We start from the raw sequence: 23,501 nt of genomic DNA on the forward strand, positions 1-23,501 counted from the left end.
TTTTTTAAATTTTTTTAACATTTATTCATTTTTGAAAGACAGAGAGAGACAGAGCGCAAATGGGGGAGGGCTAGAGAGAGAGGGAGACACAGAATCTGAAGCAGGCTCCAGGCTCCAAGCTGTCAGCACAGAGCCTGACATGGAGCTTGAACTCACGGACTGCAAGATCATGACCTCAGCTAAAGTTGGCCACTTAACCAACTGAGCCACCCAGGCGCCCCAAAGTATCTTGATCTTTTAAATAAAGTAAGGCAAATTTCTGCTGGGATGTTCAGTTTTGTAAATTATTTTGCAGAAGTATTTAATGCTTATTTAACCTATTTAATGGATTCCATCATATACCTACAAGGCTAAAGCCTAAAAATTCCTGTGCTGAACTTCAATTACTATTTGAGAGCCATAGACTCGTCATTTGAGTGCTTCCTGGCACTGTATATACATAGTGTGGTAGTTTTAAAACATGCCCACAAATTCTTTGATGCTCCTCGTTTTAAGAGGTTGAGACTAATTTCCCTCCCTGATTTCTCATTTCTAGTGAGTGGAATATAGTAGAAGGGATGGTTTGTGACCTCTGAGAGTAGATCATAAAAAGCACTATGACCTCATGTTACTCTTAGATGCTGGGTCTGGACCAAGTTGGTTACCATGCTATGAGGAGAGGCCCATGTGGCAAGGAATTTGGCCTCCTGCCTCAAGCCAATTAGGAACTGAGGCCTTCTGCAATAACGAAGTAAGTGAAGCATTTGGAAATGGATCTTCCTTCTACAACCAACCTTCATATAAGCTCCCACTTATATGTAGCTCCCACTAAGTCTGACAGCAACAAAATGAGACATTCTAAGCCAGAACTACCCAGCTAAACCACTCCCAGATTTCTGGACTCCCAATCTGTGAGATAATAATTGTGTATTATCTTAAGCCGCTAAATTTTGGATTGATTTTTTACACAGTAATAGATAAGTACTACAAGTATTAACAGATTTAATTGCATATTAAATAACAGTCATGATGAAGGGTTTTGGGTGTGTGCTTTTGTGGTTTGTTTTGTTTTTTGTTTTTTCTTGTTTTTGTTTGTTTGCTGGTTTGCTTTTATAAAGAAACATTATCTGTCTTGGGGAAGGGAATGCCTAACTTTAAATGTTCGTGGAACAGAAAAATAAGAAGTCAATTATTTGAAGTGATTATTTTGTTTTCTTACTCATAACCCATTCACTTATTTAGTCTCCAACATACATATTGCCATGTCTGCCCTGACTCTTCCAGTTTGTTCCCAGATTGCTATCATGAAGGGCACAACTGGCTGATAAACAGCTACGTTTGGGATGGGGGCAGATGAGACACAGAAGTGGGGGTAAATCTCAAGCGAGAGAGTTCAAAGGAGATGCAAATAGGAAAGTGGGTGTTGTTCACTGTGTGTTATTTCTTGATTAAACCACGTAAAATTGCTGCTTTTGCAGGTCACAGTTGGTTGAAAACTGGCAATTTCATTTGATATAATATGTACAATATATATTTGGTTTTATATATAATATGTATATATTAAACACCAATCCTTATTGCCTCTATGGCAAAAAAAAAATTTTTTTTAGTTAAATAGAGTAGCCAAAACAAAACAAGAAGGAAAAATGAAAGACAAGAAGAGAAAAAGGAAGAGAGGCGAAGGAAGGAAGAAAAGGAAGGAAGGAGGGAAGGAAAGAAGGAAAGAAGGAAAGAAGGAAGGAAGGGAGAGAAGGGAGGAGGGAGAAGGACTATTGGTTAGTTACTTTCATGCAAGTGGTATGATTTGAGGATTCTGTTTGTGTTCTGCCTTTGTCAATCACTGTATAACCTTGTGCAAGTCACTGAATCCTCGCAACCTCAATTTTCTCATCCATTTCATGGATGTAATAGCAACACCTACCACAAAGTTTGTTTTGAGGGTCAAATGAAATACTGTATGAAGAGAACTTTATGAAGTGCTATTCACTCCAAACACACTGTGGATATGGGACTTGGTACTCCAGTCCTCAGATCCCAACCAGATACATGGGTTGTGCCTTTTTGTATACTGAAACAATGTTTGGGATCTTTGCAATAAGCAAAATAGATTATATTTTCTAGGTGTTATGAGCTCAGAAGTATCTCCCAAAATCCATATGTTGAAATCTTACCCACCCCATAACTCAGAATGTGACTATACTTGGAGATAGGGCTTTTAAAGAGGTAAATAAATTAAAATGAGATCATGAGGGTAGACCTTAATCCAATATGATTTATGTCCTTGTTAGAAGAGATTAGGAAACAGATACACACAGAACACAGAACATGTGAATACACAGGGAGAAGATGGCCATCAAGCCAAGAAGAGAGGTCTTGGAAGAAACCAACCTTACTAACAGTTTGATCTCAGACTTTTAGCCTCTGGAACTGTGAGAAAATAAATTTCTTTTGTTTAAACCACACAGCCTCAGCAAGCTAATACCCTAGATAACACCCACCAGGATGTTAGAGTGGGATCCCATATGCTATTTGAGATTCAATCATCATTTAGGACTGGCTGGTATCTGAGTAGCAGTTTTGTTGTATGAAAAGATTATTAGATTTTCTGAAGGGGTTTTTTAAGAACTATAACAAGTTGTATAATCTTAAAAAAAATTTCTATATAGCTATAGAAAAGTTGAAAGAATTATTCAAATGTAAGTTATTTTGGTAGTTTTTTTTCCCCTCACTTGGGAAATTTTAAAATTTTTTCACAAGGAAAGTAATATACACAGAAAAAATCTACTTTATTTGAATATGGCTTAACTGTGGCAAATTTAAATTCTAGAGTGATTTTCCTTGTGGGTGCAAATGGAATGCTAATTAATGTTAATATTTAGTCTTGCAGAAACATAATTAGAGAGGTAAATCTGTTACATTTTTCTCTCAAACCAAATAATGCACCCCATTAGAAATATTTAAGGACAATCAGAAATTTGGCTTCACTTTGCTACATCTACTCATCATTAGTGCAAAACATTGAGAGGGGACTAGACATTATTGCTACTTTTGTAATATTATTGAGTTCTTAAGGTATATGAATATCACTGGAAAAATCCATATAATATTTTCAAGGCAAAATTAATATAATTGTGTTGCACCAATGTATTTTGTTGTTGCCAGAGATCCCTACAATGTTATTCTACATTTTATTACCATTTTATATATTGTTTTAATACCTTATTCCATATTAATTGATTTACATTATTGTCCCTCTGTGCCTCAAGCAGTGCATAAATATAAACTCACCCTCCTTAAGATAATAACTGCATTGACTATTGATTATAGCTTCTATTGAAAACTTCACAAAAATATTAAAATTTTCCATAACACAATAGCCTTGTGTGCCCTAGGGTACTGTCATAATGTATTGTGTTTAATTTCAGGGAATGTTTGAGTAAATTGTCTTTTCATCAACCCATAGTAACTTAGCTGGTAGTTATATATGCTGCATTTTCTCTTTTTTTTAGTTTATTTATTTATTTTGAGAGAGAGAGAGAGAGAGAGAGAGAGCAAGGGAGGGACAGAGAGAGGGAGAGAGAGAATCCCAAACAGACTCTACACTGTCAGCGCAGACCCCAATGCAGGCCTCAAACTCATGAATGGTGACATCATGACCTGAGCTGAAATCAAGAGTTGGATGCTTAACCAGCTGAGCCACCCAGGTGCCCCTATTCTGTATCTTTTTAGAGAGAGAGAGAGAGAGAGAGAGAGAGAGAGAGAGAGAGAGAGAGAACATTAACATACAAAAAGTTTCTGCTTTGTCAAGCTCTAATCTTGATTTTTTTTAAGTTATGTTTATTTTTGAGAGAGAGAGACAGAGTCCAAGCAGGGGAGGGGCAGAGAAAGAGGGAGACACAGAATCTGACACAGGGTCCAGGCTCTGAGTTGTCAGCACAGAGTCTGACGCAGGGCTCAAACTCACAAACTATGAGATCAAGACCTGAACTGAAGTCGGTTGCTTAACTGACTGAGCCACCCAGGTGCCCCTCTTTCTCCTCTTCTTGTGTGCTCCATCACTGTCTCATATTTAACCATACCATGGTGGTGTGTCACCTTGATTTGAGATGCTTAAAAGTTTTATTACTTTTCTTACATTTTTATGATGGGTTTCATACAGAAACTCTCTGAGAAGATCTGCTTTCCACCAACATTTTAATTCATACCTAACTGGTAATGGGTCTTATGAAGCAGTAACTGTCTTTCTCCCTTATGCTCTGAGTGCATGCTGTGATGTTCACCTCTGGCTGAGATGCAATCCATATATTATCTATGTAGCTACACTCTCTCTGGCAAGTAAATGAAGGATTTTATTTTCCACCTTTTAACAGGAAAACCAATTCTTCATTAGGAATTGAGCTGAAAACATTTCCTTGTTGCTGATGCTTAGTTAAGTAAGGTGTTGTAGAGAAATTTTATGACCACTCTTATGTAAGTTTCATTTTCCTAATATTCTAAAATCTTTTCAGTGAAGTATGTTCCATTGTCTTTTATTATCTAGTATTGTTGTTGAAAAACAAGTGTAACCCCACTTCTCACTTCTCTGTAGGTAGTTGATTTTATTCTTTTAAGTTTTTAGAATCTTCTCATTATTCCTGATTTGAAAAAAATTAGAATTATATGCCTAAGTGTGGGTCTTTTTAATTTATACTGCTTGACACTTAAAAAATTTAATGTTTATTTATTTATTTTTTTAGAGAGCGAGAGCAAGAGGGAGAAAGCATGGGGGAAGGGCAGGGAGAGAGAGGGGGAGAAAGAGAATCTCAAGCAGGCTCCAGCCTCCACACTGTCAGCGCAAAGCCCAATGTAGAGCTTGATCCCACAAACTGTGAGATCATGATCTGAGCCAAAATCAAGAGCTGGATGCATAACTGACTGAGTCACCCAGACACCCTTGCTTGATACTTTTAATCTTAAAATTTGTGGTTTTTCTTAACTGTGGTAAATACTCATATTATTTATTTGATTAATGTCTCCCATGTCTTTCACTGAAAATACTTTTAATGTGTATTTAACCTCTTTATTTGATTTTCCATGTCTCATCACTCTCTTTTGTATTTTTTATATTTTGAGGTCTACATTCTTGGAGATATTCGTCTATCTCATTCAGTATCCTTGTACTTTAGAAACATCATACCGTAACAAGGAGGTGTATAAATTATTATACCCCTTTTTGTCCTCATATACATTGAAAATTAGATATTGTAACTTTCACAAGTAACATCAATTTGTCATCACTAAATTTTAAGTAATTGCTTACCACAATTATATAATCTCACAGTTAGAATGGGCCAAGATCCAATATCAGGGCAGTCAAATAATCTAGAATTTAATGAATGATTGCTAAGCACATGTAAGTAGGCTAATTTAAAATGTTAGAAACTTATGATGAAATATGGACAATTTAAATTCACAATTGAGGTCATAAAAAGCAGAACTGAAGCTATAGAAAGGCAGTTCAGTGACTGAGAGAAAAATTTCCTTGTTCTTCTAGAATACAGAAATAAAAAAAGGTTAGAAATATGTATGTGAAATAGAAAATGGAGATGTACAATACACATCACTGTAGATTTTTTTTTTTCAAAGGGGAAGTAGATTCAAGTCGAGGCCCCAGATTTCTTATTAGATGTAGTTCTTCCCAGGAGCTGGTATGGAAATAAGGCCAATGCCACTACTTCTTGGAAAAAGGTCCAGCCAGCCATTACCATGTATGTTTCCTTTCATTGTCAACTTAACAGGATGTTTTTCCAAAGTCACAGATGGTTAAAGGAGGTGGGCTCTGGGATTGCTTGTGACTGCCCAGTAGAGGAAAGCCTAGGGAGAGCAGTCTTGGACAGTACACTCTAGATGTTGAAGTCAGTATGTTTTTCTTTTCTCTCTGATGTGTGTGTTCTGGATTTCTTTTTCCTTGCTGTTGGGATGGTGAGTTGCAAGACCTTGGGGAAGACAGAGGAGGCCATTGACTTGTTGGGTCCCTACACTATCATAGGGAAAAAATTTAATTCTTTGAAGAACTAGAACTATATAGGAATAGAGGCCTAAATTTAAGACAATAGTGGAGTGTTTCTTTGCCAATATTGTTTCCCCTGAACACTCCATCTCTCCTTCATGAAATTGGTAAGGGTGTAGTCACTGTTTATTTAGGATCCTGGTTCCTTTAAGGACTCTTTCTCTCTTAATTAATAACTATCATTTACTTTTTACATACTATTTAAATACAGAATGGATAAAGCAGACCATACTGCCATACAAACAGGGGTTGATATTAGATTGGTTAAGTGTTCACTCAAGAGACCAAGTTTCTCTGGAAATAGGGCAGACTTTTCAGACACTTTTCATTAAAATGGTAGATCAAATTCTATAAATATGGAATTTGGGGCTTTTGAATTTGTGATTACTTCATTTTGTTTTTCCTTCATCTTTAAGAAGAAACCACATTCCTTAGGTAGCAAAGTTTTATTCTTCTTTATCTGCTTATTTGGAAATTCATAAATTCTATTACTTCTTCCCTCTGGATCTTTGGTATGCACAGCCACCAGCAGGGGTTATTTAATGTCCACCAACAACCCTAAATAGGGAAATAAGGCAGAATGTCTTCTTAGGTGTCCCTCATCCAAGCCTCACAGCTCACAAGTGGTTGGCTCTTTTGCTCTTAGAAATTCCATAAATGAGGATTATCAAATATTTAAACCAGAGCCAATCTGAGAGCATAAGGAAGGTATGCATCAGAGAAATGATGAATACGCTACATTGTCTGGAAAGAAAGTATGACTATGATGTCCTGTTTGGCTCCAAAGAAGGCTTAGAAATTGGTGAATTAATATGGGAAGGAATCTGAAACAAGATAAAAAAGAAAAATCCTAAGACAGCCCAGTGTAGTGCCATCTACTTCTGCCTGACACTAACTCCCTTCCCCTAAAAATTTGGAACAGAAAGCTTATTATTACATCTATTTTATAAGTAAAGGGAATGAATCTTAGAGTAACTTGCCTAACGTCACACATGTAGTATCGGAGTTGGTATTGTTAATAACAAGGCCCATGTACTTTTTTCTCTAGCCTGACATCTCCCAATTAAAATGCAATGTGATATGTGTCGGGATTCAGGTAAGTTTAGGGGAGTATGGTTTTAAGTAGACCGAGGAGGGTAAGTTATGAAACAGCTACCAAGGTCAGTGGCCTATAAATTAATTAAACACTCAAAACGTATTTGTGCTTTCTAGAGTAGTGATTGCCTCAGACACACTAGCTAGAAGTGATATGTGTAATTGAAAGAGCCTTTGTGGTATGATATTCAGCAAAGAAAATCATGCAATCAAAAGACTCTTAATTCCCCATTTTAGCGAGTTACACAGAGATACACGCTTCTGATGCAATGTTTCCATCCATGGAATTACAGGAAATTAAGGAGGAGGAAAAGGATATAAAGTGGCTGCAGCGCAGGATGACACAGCATAACTCTCACGCATGAAAAAAAAAGTGCCTTTTGGATAAATAAAGTATCTGGCCTTTATGCACTTTAAGGTATATGTGCATGTAAGTATATGCACTTTAAGGTTTGTTCGGTTTTGTTTTTAATCAAATGCTCCCAGATCCAGCAGGAAATTGTAGAAGGGACAATGCGAGCCCAGCTGCTGCCTCTGGAGAGCAAAGACTGATGTCGCCTGCAGCTGGGAAACCTCATAGCTGATAGGTCAAGATTGCAAACGGATAAATTCTGTCCTGATCCCACTCCCACAGGATTTCAATTCATTGAGCTTTTAGTTTGTTACTGACCCAAATAAAATGTGTGAGACTCTCTTATTTTTTCTTCCTTTGCTTTTTTATTTCCCTGTCCTTCTTTGGTTTCTGTGAATCATGTATTCACGGGGAAGCTGGATGATATGAAATTCACACACACCGACATGTAATTCTTTCGTTCCACAACAACCTAATACATAAAGGTTTACTTCATCTTCCTATTGGGGTCACCCATCTGGCTATCCCGGAGAGAGAAAAGCAGTTTGAACAAAAAGACTCTTTTTGGTCTGAGCAAATCCACACCATCAAGAGAAAGCAGGCAGGATTAGATGTAACTGACAATGCAGCCTCCCCATTTCATCTTTCCCCCACTTCTCAGTAAGCCAATTCATCCATCCAGGTGTGGACCACTGACGTGAATCCTCACTGATCTATAGCTCTTTTCTAGTACATAACAAGAAGGTGTTTATAAATTCGTTTCCTTCCTTGAGACACAAACACTGTCAGCTATTGTCTGCTGTCCTTGATTGTGGAGTCTTCCTCCCCTTTAATTTGCCACCCATTGTGCTTGTTTAGCTCCTTAGTTTAGTTTTCTCTTTATCAGATTCTGTTATGTTTCCACAACTCCCACTTCATCTCCCATTTCCTTTTAAACAAATACCTAAGTGAAAATAACCACCTTTGTTTCTGTAGAATATAATGGATACATTCATAGGACTAAATAATAGATGAGCACAAGATCTCTAGTTTAGAAGTCTCTTTAAGGATGATCTATACCATAAGCACAGTCCGTAAGAATGCTTTTTATAAGTATTGGTTGAAAGAAATAAATGAAGCAGATAAAAACTCAGTTTTTATTATCCCTTTCTGTCAATCAGTCCTCTCTGTCTTCCAAATTTAACCCCTTACAAATACTATTCAGGCAAAACCCACACAGCTGTTCCTTTTTTTACTTGGCATCCCTTGATATCCGACTTAGTGGAGAAAGGACATTAATATTTATCAAGCCCTTACCAATGTCAGACACCATATTAAGTAGATTTTTGCGTGCTATATGTAAATCTTCATAAAGATTCCCTTTCCAAAGATGACTCAGAATGGTTAAGGTAAGATTTCTTCACTCAAAATGTAGAAAAGTCACGAATTTATTGCTTCAACCAGAACAACAAAAAGGATGAACTATAAAATTTATATCGTTTTTTTACAACCAAAAGGGAGGTAAAGTACACAAAAAAATTAATGGAACTAAATTTCAGAACTTCATAAGCTCCTCCTAAGAGAGAAGAAATTGCCTATTATGTTCATCTCAGGAAACAAAATGGGAGAAGATGTTAAGTCCAACATAGTGCGATTTACAGGGTAAGGAGAAAATAGCCAAACTTTTAAAGGCCACATATAGTTTGGCATAGCAGATTAGAACCTTGAGGAGCTCCAGATACAGAGAGAGTCTGTACCCACCTGTCAATTCTTTCTCATGAGATCTTCACCAGTATACAGGGCAAAGGCTAAAAAAAGTAACAGCAGGGTCTAAAGAAATCCCACCAAGTTCATGGAGCCTTCACTGAAAGCATAGCAGAGCTCACTAAAGGCTGAAGAACAGAAGGAGGACAGAGAGATCTCTGGACTACTAAAAGGTGGGGTAGAGTGCAGAGAAAGCCTTTTGGTGACTTAAAAACATGACTGTCAAGCCCTAAGACATCTCAAGATTTTTATTGGTGCTTAAATCCCAAGTACTACTTGAGGGAGAATTCTAATTGGGCCATCAAATTATTTGGAACCAGTGGTGGCTTGTAATTTACCCAAACTGTAACCTCTTCCAGAACTCAGTTCAATCATGGATTACAGGAAGGAGCATACCCTTCAATTGGGGTAAATATCATTTATTCAGTCTCTACTATTGTTTGCTTATTGTACCAATATCTCAAATATAAATTACAAGACATGCAAAGAAGCACAAAAATGTGATCCATTCTCAAAACAAAGAATGGTCAATAGAAGCAGACCCAAAGATATTCCAGAGATTAGAAACAACAGACAACAACTTTAAAATAACTACTATAAATATGTTCATGTGTTAAGTGGAAAAGGTGAACAATAAGCATGAATACATAGAGAATTTTAGCAAAAAAATTAACAATGCAAAATAATAAATGAAAATTCTACAACTGAAAAATACAATATTGAAAATGAAAATCATTTCATGGGCTTAAGAGCAGAAAGGACAATTCAAAAGAAAAAAAAACATGGTGAACTACAAAAATCATAGTTTCTATAGCTGTCAGAAAGTTAAGGTACAGGGCCGCCTGGGTGGCTCAGTCGGTTAAGCGTCCGACTTTGGCTCAGGTCATGATATCGCGGTCTGTGGGTTCGAGCCCTGCGTCGGGCTCCGTGCTGACAGCTCAGAGCCTGGAGCCTGTTTCAGATTCTGTGTCTCCCTCTTTCTCTGACCCTCCCCTGTTCATGCTCTCTCTCTCTCTGTCTCAAAAATAAATAAATGTTAAAAAAATTAAAAAAAAAAAAGAAAGTTAAGGTACAAAAAATTAAATGAACTACATTTCAGCATTCCATAAACTCTTCCTAGTAGAGAAGGAATGTTCTGCTCTTCCCACCACTCTATAGGCAAAAAGTAAAGCAGAATGGTTAGGGTGTTTCCCAGAGGTTAGAGTTATTAAATAGAAACTCTGAGATTTTTATTTAGGTCATCCCGACACCAAAGCGTAGGCCTTTTCTATTATAAAGCTCTGTATCTCAAATTATACTTGCTTTTCTTATTATAGTGCTTTTATTCAGTTGCTCCCTACCAGATGTCTCCTAATCCAGATCACAAAACGCCTATGTGTCCTCTAAATCAGTTCCATTTTCTGTAATCCCAAATTGAGGTATCTGCATACAAAAAATTGCTACCATTATCAAAACTAAATGAGGTCTACACTAAATCCCAATTTAGATGGAATTGTTGATAGATACATATATAGATATAGACACAGACGTTATTTAGAGCCTTAAAGTGATACTTGAGCTGGATTTCCAACTAGTCTTTTTAATCATAGGCCCTTTCATTTTCCCTCCTAGACTCCAACATTTACTATTTTCTTGGACCTCTTTGATGTGATAGAAGAGGAGTCTCAAAATCAAATGTCTTCTGTGGCCAGGAAGATGAACTAAATGTACTAAGCAAAATCATTTGAGTAATCAGGCAATAGAGAGAATGAAAAATGCAAAAATGCAAAGAGCTATAAAGTGATACCATGCCAAAATGTATTCACATTCAAATGTATTTTTAACCGTCTCTGGATCAAGTTTTCAGCCAGATCTGTTCCTTACATTAACAGTTTGGTTTACAGAATAGAGCACGGTGGTTAAAATCTACTGTGACAGTCAAAACAGACTCCAAGCTCCAGCTCTGCCACTTGCTGACTTTAGTAACACAGGCCTTGTCATACGTGGATTAATGTGAGCCTTAGACCCCTTTCTAATCAGAGAGTAATAATAGCAGTACTTCTGCATAGGTCATAATAAAGACCAAATAACGGGGTAACCTGTGTAAATTGATTTGAACAATGCCTGATGCACAGTGATTTCTCAATAAATATTAGCTATTATTAGTATTAATGAACCTTAACTAAGTTTTCCAAAGAGGACTTACAATTTAGTGTTCAAATTTATTCTTAGTAGGATCTAGACAGGTTTATTTCAAATTAAATGTTTACTGGGATATTAGTATTACAATCTATGCTTGCAGTTAATCATACAAGGATAATATATGTGATCATGTATTAAGTACAATGTATTATACATTAGCAATAGTAACTTCCTGATGACTGATGGCTAGTCCGTTATTCCATAATGGCATCTATATATTTTCCATCATATTCACAGAGTGCCTGTGATTTCTTTATTTTCAGAATTACTTTCCCTTCAAAGTGTGCTGCTCTGGATATATTTCCCTGGAAAGTCATTTTAAAAATATTTGATGATTCTGCAGACCCCTCTTTATTACAAAAAACTATAAATATTCAACTCTAAATGTAAATAAACATTTAAATGCAATGATGGCAAAGTTTCTTCTGGAAGTGACCGTTGAAATGAAAATGACGCAGGATTATGGTTCATTTTATATGTTATTTTATCTATTTGCCATGTTAATAAATTTCTGTTGACAGGATAAACCTGTTGGCTGCTGTTTCTCTTGCTAACAGCCTATTTATATGCACCATATAAATGTTTTATGGGTAGATTTCCCATCATAATTTGACTTACAGCAAAATAAAGATATTACATTGCTGAAGGACATCTTCTATGGTCACAGTCTCTTGATGACTTTTAAAAGAAGGAATTTAATTTCTCAAAACATCATAAAATGGTATTTCTTTTCCTGAAATATCTGTTGATCATTTGTACAGCAATTTCTCTATGCAAACCTTTCATATGAATATTTTATAGAGCCTCATCATAATATTAATATGATATTATTAATTTATAATATTAATTTATTCAATAAATATTTATTAATGAACCACTCTATGCCAGACCCTGAGGATACAATGGTAAACAACACCGTCATGGTCTCTGACTGTGAAGTGTGCTATCTAATGGGGAAGGCATTCATTAAAAAATATGATTTAATTATTTTCAATTATAATAAATATTACAAAGCAAAAGCAATTTTCATTCATTGCATTTATTCATTTACCAAACACATATTGAAAACCATGTTATATCATCAGGAAATATGCTGAGTGAAAAAAAAAAGATGAATATCACAGTCCCTCTATCAAGAAGTCTAACTTAGTAAGTCTAGAAGAGATAACTATATACACAGTAAAAGATGATAAAGGACATAATAGAGACTTACAGGTAGTAACACAGAGGCATAGAGGAGAGACTGAGACTCTGACTGGGCAGGTATAGTGTAGGCTTTCCACAGGAAGCAATGTTTTAGGTGGGTTTGGACAAATAAACAGAATATAGCAAAAGACAAGGTGTGAAAAGAGAATCCAGGTAGAGGATACTTTTTCTTTCTTTTCTTTCTTTCTTTCTTTCTTTCTTTCTTTCTTTCTTTCTCTCTCTCTCTCTCTCTCTCTCTCTTTCTTTCTTTCTTTCGTAAAAAGGGCATTGATGTAAAAAGAATCATGTATTTATAAAAAGCTTATTGCTCCCATCACTTAACATATGTAAAAACTGTTGTATGAAATGCAGAGGTGAAAATAAGTGTTCCTCGCTCTTTTGGACTTTTAAAACCTAGAAGTTGCAAGAAAAAAATACAAATAAGTAAATGGTATAAAATGTCTGATCATTGTATTAGAATTCCATGCCAAATCTATAATGTGATTTCAAACACTGAGTGATATTTTTTAATCTGGGGAAATTAACATATTAAAAATCATTAAAACAATGTGAGGAAAAGAGCAAGAGGGGAGACTAGGTCTCTAGTTAAATATTTGAAAATAAGTACTTAACACTTCTGTAATTTAACTGGTTTGGAATTAGTGAATGAATAAACAACCACAGGTCCATGAATATATGTAAATTTAGCAATGGAAGAAATTGTACATCCAGTCAGTGGAAGAAAGTGATTTTTTTAACAAAGGATGCTAGGAAAAAAAATAAACATCTTTAGATTCTTGCACCATAATTATTCTTCCCTTCCTTCTGGACTTCCCAAGAACTCTGCTCAAGGCAACTCTTCTCCACTATCAGTGGGTTGGGCAGGAAGAACTGGGTTTAGCTCTGCCCATTTCTCTCTCCCTCCCCGCCCAGGACTGGCTTGTCTGCAGAGAGCATGTCTCTGGTCTACACTCAATACACAGTGAACTTGTACTAAACACTATGTCCCTCCAGCAGGCATCTGCTGTCTGGCGAGGCTTTCTGGGATAAGGCTTTCTGATTTGAGACAATGTGGGAAGGTGGCGTGGTGTTCAGTGGTAGAAAACCCACTATGGTCTCATAAATAAGCAGTGTTTTGGTACATGGGCCAAATCTCTGAAAGATCAACAAGGTTTGGCAGTTAGCTTTAAAAAGAAAAAAAGGCAGACTTCTAGTCTAGTTAGAGTGGGTGTCTTCAAGCTTTGCTGTCGCTTGACTAAGTGTAGATTATTTGGGTTTCTGACCCTAGTAGGTGGTGCTGGTATGTAGCTCACTATATTTTTACAGGTGTACCCATGGCTGTTAATGGCGACAGCCTGAGCCAATAGCTTTAAGACACAGACATTAAGCACCTGAGCCATGCAGGCTTCTGATCTTGGTGCCTTTAGAGGTTACTCCAGGTTTGCCCAGAGGTAAGTGGCCTTAACCAAACAGAAGGAAGTCTTCACAGGCCTTGGATGTTGCAGCTTGATTCTGAGATATGTGGGGACAGCTTGGCCTGGCATTGCAGGGTAGGCTGATTTGGGATTCAACTGTTTTCATGGATTGATAGGCAGCATAATATTTGCTACTTTTAACTGCAAACTGGCAGATATCCCTGTGAACCAGTGAATTTCTGGCTTTAAATTGCTAGTGCTGGGCCTAGAGAGGCAATGTTAGAAAACTGCTCAGATCCTATTCTGCATCTGTGGCCCTGTGCAGGGACAAATCTTGGGTCTATGTGACTGGTTTAGAGGCTCCAGAGTCACATCTTGCTCTGTGGTCTCTAATTGGTCTGGATTCCTTAATTATGTCAGCTCTCACCATGGCTTTAGGTTTCTCAATTCCAATTTTTATATAACCTAGTGGAGTCTGGGGAGAGGTATTGGGCCTTCTCAGCCCTTGGGGATACAAGCTTCAGAAGCATTCGTAGCAGCTACAGTTCAAGGATCCATGGAGGGATTTCTCCATTTGACCAAATGTAGGAATGAAGAGAAAACCTTCCTAATAGATAATTTTGTAGGTTTAAGCAAGTCCATGGCAAAAGGCAGGGTAATGGCCACAGTGCCATAGGACCACCAATGCTCACAAGAGGTTGTATAGATAGAACTCACCATCCACACATCTTGATGGTGCCAGAAACTCAGTGTTCAAAGGCAAAATGGAAATTAAAGGATTTTGCACAAAGGAAGACTTTTTTCTAAAAGATGATAACTGCCCAAATGAAACTCTTTCTAGGAGATTTTTCCCAAATAAATTTTAGGTCACTGGTCATTGACTCTGGCAAACACATACAGAATAAGGCTAACATCAAAATTTTCCTTCATCCACCCCCCTTTGCCCAGACACCATCGAGCCTGTGCTGATGTTATGATCACCCTGAAAAAAAGCAGAGAGAGTGTCACAGTGCTGCCTGGAGAGTTCCTTCAGGGACTCCTGGAATCAATCATTTTTAAATCTTCAGTGTAGGAGCACAGTTATAAAATCTGATGCATATACTTTGAAATATTTGGGCTTCTTGGGGCACCTGGATAGTTCAGTTGGTTGGATGTCTGACTTTGGCCCAGATCATGATCTCACAGTTTGTGGGTTTGAGCCCCACATCGGGCTGTGTGCTGCCAGCTCAGAGCCTGGAGCCTGCTTCAGATTCTGTGTCTCCCTCTCTCTCTGCCCCTCGCCCACTTGCTCTCTCTCTCTCTCTCAAATATAAACAAACATTAAAAAAAAATTTAAAAAAAAAGAAATATTTGGGCTTCTTTAGAGTAAGGTCAAGGACTATATAGTTGCCTCTGAGGCCCTGAAATAATCACTCATTCCATTAACTCAGCAGCTGAGGGGACCCCAGCTCCACCCAATGTGGAAAACTTCCCCAGCTGATCCTGAGAAAAATAGGGCACTTTAGAGGATGGATTAAAGACTTTTATTTCTTTGAATATTTTATTCATTCGACAAGAGACTTTTATATCAGACTTGGATTTATTTTTGACTTTAACTTTGGACTTAAAAAGATTCCAAGTTGAGAGGTATTTTCTCCCTGGGAATTTGGTAAAATGACAGGGTTTATAGTAGAAATTTTGCAGCATCTCTGGGATGTTTTCTTTATTATTGGAATATCTTAATTTCATTACCGCATTGGATCAGATGGGTAGTTATAATCTGAAATACGACATAAAGAAATGCTTTTTGGCTTTGAGCACAGCATTACCTTGGGTTCAGAGTAATAATGTCAACTAGTGACTCATTTTAGAGTCATCCTGGACCAAACCTCTACTGCCCACCAGAAAGATTAAGGGAAGGGCAGTGGTTACATGCAGGGGAATGGTTATATGATGATGAAAGTATAAGAAAGGAGAAATATCTTTTTCCTGTACCCTTCTAAGTGCATAGCTAGGGGCCCTATACTAAAAGACAGATTAACAAAAGAAGAGCATACATATTTATTTAATGTAAGTTTTGTGCAACAGGAGAGACTTCCTAAGGAAATGAAGCCCTGAAGAAAACTGTTTTTATGCTGGTTTGACAAAGAGCGGAGAGTTGTGAAAAAATGTGGTAGGATGGAAAGGGGTCTGAGCTAAGGGTAGTAAACTGGGGAAACAGCAAGCCCTGCCCCTTCCTCCTGGGACCCCTCCATCCTCAGAGATAAGGATGCTCCCTTCCTCCAGGTATAAGGAGGACATCTCTCACACGAGGAGCTTATGACTTGCTTCAGGAGAAGGTCAGAAAAATCTTTCTGGCACCTGCCATTTTCTAGATTCCTTCAGCTTGAAGTATTCATTATGCCAAAGTGCCATATTTGGGGGTAGTATGTCCTGAACCCTGCTAAAAGCAAGACTGCCTATAAACTGCTGACTTTCATCTCCCAGGTACATAGCCACAGCCTGCTGGGCCATAGGCTTAATAGTCAAGTCCAGTGTATTAAGGACACAAAATGCATGTGTGTGTTGTACACCTTTCAACTCTTAATTATCTAGTTTCCAAAAAGAAGGATGGTCCCTGAACATTAACAGCTGCTTGCTTCACCCCCTTCATTCCTCCCCCCAGAGGGTAACCTGATGTCTTGCCTGGTGTTTTTTCTCAATTCAGTGGCTTTCAATTACTTCAACTTCTAAACCGGGGATATTTGGTCTTTTTTTTTTTTTCCTTTTACCTCTTGCTCCCCAACAGGATAAGTGGTCTGGGTACTAATGTTCTACTCTGGAGACTCAAAATTTCCCTCCAGTGTGCTCTCCAAAGACTAGATTGGGGAGAAGGAGTCAGCAGGCCGATTTAGGTCTTGTAGTCCCCAAAAGATTTCTCAGTAAGTGCTAGTAGTAAACAGCTATAATAATTATCTGTTGCCCTAATAACGTAGCCTAACAAATACCCTACAACTCAGTAGTGTACAACCACAGCACTCATATTCACAGGTGGCAAAGCAGCTGGGGACGGTGCTGTGCTCCATGTGTCACATTCTAGGCCCAGACAGGAAGTGCAGCACATATCTGGGCATATAATTCTCGTTTGAAGATCAGAAGCTCCCAGAGAGGCCATCATAAGAACTGTTTTCTCTTAAGGACTAATTTTGGAATGGGCACACTCTCACTCCCACCAATTGGATGGAACATGGAACAAGTGCCATGGCAACATTTGAGGGTTAAGGAAATGCTCTCCTCATAGAAGTCTTGGGTGTAGGCAGGGAGTGAATAAGTGTTGAACAATAATATATACTATCTGGAAATATTAAGATAAATCACTGCTTCTGATGCAGTTAATGTGAAGAATAATTCATCAGGAGGCTTGCCTTTTATCTTTCCTATTCTGTCCACAAGAGAAATATAAATAGATCTCTTTTTTTAGTTTAAGAAGGTTTAATTTAACTGAAATATGCTAGAAAGAACTAAAACAAATTGTGTACAAATTATACAATCAAATCCAGAAGACACTGTGTGAAATTTTTATCCTTCTAAGTTCTGACAATTCTATCCTTTTTAAGGGCAATTTGTTAGTTTTTTTTAAGTTATAATAAACAGACAAAATATATTAAGTATTTTGGTGGTTTCAAGAGTTTTTTGCATCTGTGATCCATTTGATTCTTATATCAATCCTATGAGATGTATGTATATATTTATACATATCATATATACACATATATGATACTAAATTTATATATGCATAGGTCCTTTAAAAATAAAGGACCAAGAATCAATGAAAACCTAAATGATTGATCAAAGCCATACAATTAGGCTTAAACCTATCTTTTTGCTCTAATCCTATGTTCTTTTTCTAACTAGAAATCTTTAGGATAAGTAAATAGATTCAATAATATGCACAGGCTATACACATGAAGATAATTTACCATAATATTGGCTTTTGTTACTCACGAGACCTTCCAAAGAATGGAAAGTTTATTCTGACTTTCCAGTTGTGTTTTTTGTTGAGTTTTGGGTGCTGCATTTATTGGCAAATGGATGAATTTTCTGTGGTAGTTTTTCAATGGGAAACATGGAAATAGAAGTTTGCGTACCTATACTGATTCTTCTACTGATCTGTATCTTGATTCCTATTTTTATACCCCACCCTCCCCCCTCCCCACTCCTAATCTTATACCTCTATCATCTATGATTGTGTTTCCTGGAAAAATTATGGAGTACCTGGAGTAGTAACTGTCTACTGAAAAAAATTACTCGGCAAGCAGTGGGACTAGAAATGGAATATTTGCAGCTCCAATTTTCACTAAAAGGGAGGTTGTAGAGAAATGAGAGTAGTTTGGTGACAAAGTCAGAAAACTCAGGCAGTAACTGAGTCATTTTAGTGAAATTTGGGAAATGGCAATTTTTTGGAAGTGTGGTTTCCTGTAACATAGAAGTCTCAGTGGTAAATACTGTGAAGATGAGGTGGCAGGATGAATGCCAATGAGTGCCAAGTAGCTACGGAAAATAACTTCTAAACTCATCACCAGCTTCTTTTAAAATGAAGGGCAAATGAGGTGACTCTATTTTGTAACAACAGAACTACTTGCAGTTCTTTAAGCTGTGTCCAAAATAATATTCTTCACTGCAGCTTTCCCTGAACCTGGAACTTTGGAAGATCATAGGTTTGGCTATGTGTGGCATTTAAGCTAGCCCTGGATGAAAGCTTTTGGACTGTATCAGATCTATGTTAAAGATAGAAAAAGAAACAACTGAAGAATCCTTTCCTTGTCCACCTTTGCAAAACACTGAACAGAAAAATAAGTATTTAGAGATAAGAAAGAGCAACCTTTTATAAAAGTTGTCATATTTCAAAATTTGAATAACTACGTGAAACAACGCCAACACAATAGCTTATGACTTCCATGTATTTATGATTGTGTCCTCAGCAACCTGTTAAAACCAAGTAGCGCAAGTACTAATGTGCTATTTAAAAATTATTGGCTTGGGGAGCTTGAGTGGCCCAGTCGGTTTAGCATCTGACTTTAGATCAGGTCATGATTTCACGGTTCATGGGTTCAAGCCCCACATTGGGCACTATTCTGACAGCTCAGAGCCTGGAGCCTGCTTCAGATTCTGTGTCTCCCTCTCTCTCTGCCCCTTGCCTGCTCATGCTCTATCTCTAGAAAATGAATAAATGTTAAAATAAATAAATAAAAATTATTGGCTTATACTATATTTTTCTTAAACTGGTAATGTTTTCATAAAGTTTATAATAAAATGTTCTTCAACCCAGCTTTTTGTTTTCTTTTCTAGTTTTCTGAGGTTACAGCTCTCCCTAAGCAAGGTGCTTTTCACTATAGATACATGCATAAAAGGAATCTGGCCTGGGAGAAATTATGTTTCTTTACTTGCCTCTGTGCAACAGAGAAAACTCTGTACTTGTGAAATAAACAAGCAAAATTTAAAATACTTCCTTGTGGGGCGCCTGGGTGGCTCAGTCGGTTGAGCATCCGACTTTCACTCAGGTCATGATCTCACGGTTCATGAGTTCCAGCCTCGCATCAGGCTCTGTGCCGACAGGTCGGAGCCTGGAGCCTGCTTCAGATTCTGTGTCTCCCTCTCTCTCTGCTCCTCTTCCACTCATGCTCTGTCTCTCTCTCAAAAATAAATAAACATTTCAAAAAATGTTTAAAATACTTCCTTGTGATTCCTGGCATTCCAGCCATTTTCTTTCTTTCTTTTTTTTTTTTTAAGATTTATTTATTATTATTTTGTGTGTGTGTAAAAGCAAGCGGGGAAGGGGCAGAGAGGTGTGGGGGCAGAAGATCTAAAGTGGGCTCTGTGCTGACAACAGCGAGCCTGATGCGGGTCTTGAACTCTGCACTGACAGCAGTGAGCCCTATGTGGGGCTTGAACTCACAAGTGATGAGATCAAGACCCAAACTAAAGCTTAACTGACTGAGGAGCCCCTAGTCCAATCCATTTTCAAGCACCAATAACCATGCATCATTGTCAAGTAGGACAGACCAGAGCCTGGAGAAGTTCATTTTTTAAAAATTTTGGTGGGAATTGCATTTTGTGGGCCAGTTGTCTCTTTCCTCCTTTTCCTGGATCGAGCAATAAATAGGGGGAAATGTTCAAAAGTAACCTGTGTTTCTTGGGTTGCAATGGAGAAAAAAGAAAGTATAATGATAATGTTTCACATTACCATTGGTAAATAAAATTTGTAGAGTTGTATTATATTTCACCTGAATTACTGCAGTAACCTTCCAGCTGGTCCCCCTGCTTCATCTACCCATGCTCTCCATTTTCCATAGAAGAGCCCAAATAGTTTCTTTGAAATATGTTGTTTTATGTCACTTCTTTGCTCAAAACCCTCCACTGGTTTCCCATATCTCTCATGGTAAGATCCAAAGTCCTCATCACAACCTATAAGACCTTCATTTCTCTGTCCCCCATCCCCACCTCAACTTCCTCTCTGATCCCATTTTCAAACTTTGGTCATTCTGCTTCAGCTCTTCTGGCTTCCTTACTGTTCCTAGGTTACACCAAATGTGCCCCCACTTAAGAGACTTTTTATCTGTCATTCCCTTTGCTGGAAACATTCTTCCTCTGGAAAATTGCATGGCTTGGCCCATGATCTTATTGAAGTCTTTGCTCCAATGTCACCCTTTTTGAAGCCCTCCAGATCACACCCTTACCCATGGTTCTGCCCAAGCAAACCATCTTCCCTCTCCCTTTATTTGATAACCCGTATCACCAGTTAGCAAGGTATACATTTACTTGTTTATTTTTTCATTGTTTTTATTCCCCAACTGAGCATACGCTCTATAATGCAGCCTTATAAACCAAGTGTTATTATAACATCTCTTTTGCAAATAAGAAAAGTGAGGTTTGGGGTGGCTGGCTGGCTCAGTCAGTCAAGCGTCCGACTTGGGCTCACGTCATGAACTCACAGTTCACGGGTTTGAGCCCCACGTTGGTCTCTGTGCTGACAGCTCAGAGGCTGGAGCCTGCTTCAGATTCTGTGTCTCCTTCTCTCCCTCTCCCTCTCCTGCTCAAGCTCTGTTTCTGTCTCTCTCAAAAATAAATAAACATTAAAAAAATAAAAAAAAGAAAGGTGAGGTTTATAAGGGTAAAAATTTGTCAACTATCACAGCCATTACATAGCACAACCATGATTAAACCCTGGTTTTCTGACCCCAGGCCCTACTCACTTTTCTTCCCCTTAATCTTAGATATTGCTCTTGAAAAGGAAAAGCATTAATAGAATGTCAAAAGATGGAGATTGTGATTAGAGGATATTGTAGGAAAGTTCTATCTCTACATCTCTACATATGCTTGATTAATTTTCATTCATACTCTTCCCTTTGCCTGGAGCTGTATTTCCCTTTTTGCCATCTGTTAATTCCTGTGTTTTTCAAGGCCTATCTCAATCTCTTCTTCTATCAGGAAAACTTCTGCAACTCTCTTCTTCCTTATGATCTTGACTATTTGTAGCAGCAGAGTCCTTTCTTTAAGCTAAACCTGAAGCTTAAACCAATAAGAAAAACAAACAAAACCAGAGCTGTATTGTTGAAGCAGGTTTCAGGGTCCCTTGCCTCAATCTCTGTTTCTTGCCATTACTTCGGTACAATCAGGCTTTCAGGAGGTAAAATGGAAACTGTTCAGGCCCTTTTCTAGGTCTTGAGTTAAAGGAACAAGAAAGATGATCTAAGATTGCAGATCATACTGCCTGGATCATGTGGGTAGGATATCAGATCATGCAGAAGAAATTAAGACTTTTCACAGAAGATCAAAGAATATGATTGGTATTTTGTTTAGGAATCACATTTGTTAGTCCAGAAATCTAATGTCTGAAACTTTGCATTAGTATTCTTTTATTATTTTCTAATTTCCAAAATAGATAACTATAATAACAGAAAAAAGCACAGCTAGAATGCATTAAAACATTTCATTAATTATAGTTTTGTATTTCTGAGAAAATTGATAATTGTGTGAAGTAGTTTTGAAGCTGTTTGATTTTGGTTTTCCTTGTCTGATAAGTCACTTAATTGCAAAATGTGGTTGTCTGACCCTTCTAATGTCTCATCCTTTTTCAACAATATATTTTCCAATGGCACATGAAACAAACACTAATATCTTTATAATAGATAACCTCTTGAGCAATTTTTCCTACTGACATTATTTCCCCTTTTCTGGAAAAGACTCCTGTCCTGGGTGGAATATTCCCCCAAAGCCTTTCCATTCTCCTTGTTCTGCTAAGCCTCACCATACTTGATCGGTCCATTGGCAGACACCTGACCCAAGAGAGGCAAATCAATTTCTCCTCCAGGAGTTGAAAGTTTAGAAAGGAGAGGTGCAGAGTCTAAAAGTCCTTAGATTTATGTGATAGGACTCCTCAGCTTTTTAAAAAATACTGGAGATACCTAGGATATTGTCCATATCTTATTAATCAATTTCTCCCCCCTCCTCTCTATTTTTTCAAAAGTGACAAAGTAGTTGTTTGCAACTACAAAGAGAAAGATATTCTCTTTCTGTTCATATCTATCTATCATCTGTCTATCATGTATCATTTATCTATCTCCATCCATCTATTTATCTGAGAAATATGTACTTCAATGCTCATACTTTGAAATGCACTCTTCTTGAAAGAACATTTAAGTGTTATTGAGGATGTGGATTATCCCAGTTAAACCACTGAAATTATCCCATTAGACAATTATATCCCCCCCCCCCCCCCCGCCCCAGTATACTGATCATGCTCATAGCAGACTGTAGAACAGTTTCGGTCCATTGAACCTTTTCTGTTGTGTACACTCAATAATAACTCTAACATCTCTGATTAACAAATGCCTTCTAGTTGAGACAGTGCACAACTTGGAAACATTTCCTAGAATCCGGGCCTCAATGTCTTTACCTGTGGAATAAGAGGGATTCTGAATTTAAACTTACTACTGACTGAATTTAAAGTGATTACTCAAAGTAAATTTACTGAGTGCTTGCTTCAGCAGCACAGATACGAAGTAAATTTACTGAAATTTATATTCTGGATACAAGGACCATGTGTTATATTATTTTTTTATCCTAACAATCCCTAACATATAGATGTCAGTTAATGTTTGTTGAATGAATTTGAACATTTAAAACAATTGGTAGATTTAAATTTGTGTATTCAATTCGACTTTGCAGATTAGATCTCAATATTAATTTTATGCTGGAGAGGTTTTCAAATTTTATAGAGCAAAATTTTCATATTATTAAATGTTAAGTATATTCTGAGGAAATATAATAATTTTTACAATTAAAAGTGGGTGTTGGGGCACCTGCATGGCTCAGTCCATTAAGTGTCCGACTCTTGATATCAGATCAGGTCATGATCTCACAGTTGTGAGATCAAACCCTACGTCAGGCTCTGCACTGAGCATGGAGGCTGTTTGGGACCCTCTCTCCCACTCTCTGCCCCTTCCCTACTCTCTCTCATTTACACAGGCACACACATACAGGC

The 23,501-nt window shown here is 37.5% G+C and overlaps 1 long non-coding RNA gene across 1 annotated transcript; it reads left to right on the forward strand.

The window, feature by feature from the left end:
* Positions 1 to 630: 630 nt before the first annotated feature.
* On the forward strand, positions 631 to 11,018 carry LOC128312056 (uncharacterized). Its single transcript, XR_008290845.1, has 2 exons — positions 631 to 890; positions 10,830 to 11,018. It is a non-coding gene; the product is annotated as an uncharacterized LOC128312056 (long non-coding RNA).
* Positions 11,019 to 23,501: the final 12,483 nt, after the last annotated feature.

Source organism: Acinonyx jubatus, chromosome C1, assembly GCF_027475565.1.
Source record: "Acinonyx jubatus isolate Ajub_Pintada_27869175 chromosome C1, VMU_Ajub_asm_v1.0, whole genome shotgun sequence".
Taxonomy (NCBI): domain Eukaryota; kingdom Metazoa; phylum Chordata; class Mammalia; order Carnivora; family Felidae; genus Acinonyx; species Acinonyx jubatus.